Genomic DNA, 2,343 nt, shown 5'->3' on the forward strand with positions numbered 1-2,343 from the left:
CTTTCAAGATAAGTCTACCAAAGCATATATAAATCAGGAATGTGTTTGCACCTTTTCTAGGGTGATATTTTATTTTATTTTAAACACATAAGCACATCAACAGAAACAAATACATAACTTAAAAACAACATAGGAACAATAAGTTCCATCGTATATCATACCGCAGTTCCGAATCGGTTTCTTTGCAGTTAGTGTTTTCCCTTCTATACATTTCTATCTTGCGTTCATGATCTCCTTATTCGTTATCCATGTACAATTCTTTATTTATTTGTATTTAGCTACTTATGACCAAATATTATTTACCTATATTATGCTTTATATTTTTACTGTCATTTATTCTCTTACATACAGATTATAGCTATAGATTCACATAGTTATTCTTTTTCTTTGCCATTCTTATATTATTATTATTCCATTTGAAAGGTTATAAGGTATAGTTTAAAATGCTTTGTTTACCATCCTTCGCACCTGCTATGACACCACCTCGTTTTCTCTTTCTTTTCTCCCTCCCTGTCCTTCTCTACTTCCTTCCTTCCTCGTCTCCATCCCCTTCTTCCTTCCCTTACCTCTTCCCTACTCCTACCCTTTTTCTTCTCCTTCCTACCTTCTCTCCTTCTCTTTCTTTCTCTTCCTCTCTCCTCTTCTTCTTTTCCTCTCCCTTCCACCCACCTCTCCTTACCTCTTTCTTCTTCCCTTACCTCTCCTCCACACTTCTTCTTCCTCTCCTTCTATCTCTCCTTCTCTTCCTCTCTCTTCTACCCTCCACTCCTTTCCTTTTCTTCATCCCTCCATTCTCTACTTCCTTCCTCCCCTCCTTTCCTTCCTTCTTCCCTTCCTTTCTTTTTCTATTGTTATAGGTGTCTCTTTCAGATCCCACCTTTTCTAACTAACCATTTTTATTTAAAGGCATAAACCTTCATGAGCTGCAGTTTATACCTTTTAATAAAATCTGTTGGTTGGAAAAGGTCCTAGCAAACCTCTGGGTTTTTCTTTTGTTTTTTTGGGCCTTATCCAGGTGCCATCAGCTGGACAATGCCGACTGGCGACGCCTCGGAGTAGGGCCTTCTCTGTTGCTGCTCCGGCCGTATGGAATGAGCTGCCCCCAGAGATCCGGACCCTACCCACTCTCATGGCCTTCCGAAAAGCTACTAAGACCTGGCTTTTCCAGCAGGCCTGGGGCTGTTGACCTCTGGATTGAGGTCCAGCCCCGCTTAGATTGGGTGCATGTTGTGTCTTTTTAAATTTGTCGTGTTTTTATCTGTTTTTAATTTCTCTTAATTTCTGTTTCTGTAAGCCGCCCGGAGTCCTGCCCGGGATTGGGCAGCCTATAAATTTAATAAACAGTTAAACAGTTTTGCTCATCATAGACTAACATGGCTCTCTCCTCTTACAATGGTCATAGGAAACAGAAGTGACTTGGGCTTTTTAAAGGCCAGTAATTTCAACAATATGTTTCATGCCGTGTGTGATTCTTCCGAAGTAATTTCTAGCAATTTCTAGTCAGTGTATGCTAAGGGGGGGCGGGGGGAAAGAGACAGGCGGAAGAGAGAAAAAAAAACTAGCATATCCAATCACTTCTAAGCACCTTCTAAATTCTCAACTTGTTTTCTTACACCACTGGATGGCACTAAAGCAGTGTTTTTCAAACTTGACAACTTCAAAAAGTGTGGACTTCAAGTCCAGAGATGGTTTCCTACCGATTCGGACTGGTTCGGCCAAACCGGTAGTGACTTGGCCTGCCAAGTCTCTGAACCAGTTCCCCAGTTGGTGCAACATGTTTCTTTTCCATTTTTTAATGTTCTGTGCATGCCATATGCATACCTGTTTATTGGCAACTGTGCACCGAATCGGCAATAATGCCTGCACCAACCCACCTCTGCTTTGAGGGTACATGAATACTCTCTTTTGTGGATACTATGATTCGAAGAAAGATCACTGCAATCTTGGTTTCACGCCTAGACCGAAAGATAGGAAGGAGAGGAGAAAGGAGAGGAATAGGAGAAAGGGAAAGGCAGAGGAAGAATGGGAGGGAATGTAAGAGTAGGAAAGAGGGGAGGAATGGGAAGAAGAGGGGAAGGATAAAGGGGAGGAAGGGGAAGGAGAGAAGGGAAAGGAGAGGAGGAAGGAAGGAGAGAAGAAAGAGAAGAAAGGGGGGGTAGGAAGGAGGGAGGGAAGTAAGGAGGGAAGGAAGGAGGGAAGGAAGGAGAGAAGGAGAGAAGAAAGGAGGGAAGGAAGGAGGGAATGTAGGAGAGAAGGAAGGGGGGAAGGAAGGAGGAAAGGAAGGGGGAAAGGAAGGAGAGAAGGAGAAAAGAAAGGAGGGACGGAAGGAAGGAGGGAAGGAGA

Source organism: Thamnophis elegans, chromosome 15 (genome assembly GCF_009769535.1).
Source record: "Thamnophis elegans isolate rThaEle1 chromosome 15, rThaEle1.pri, whole genome shotgun sequence".
NCBI lineage: Eukaryota > Metazoa > Chordata > Lepidosauria > Squamata > Colubridae > Thamnophis > Thamnophis elegans.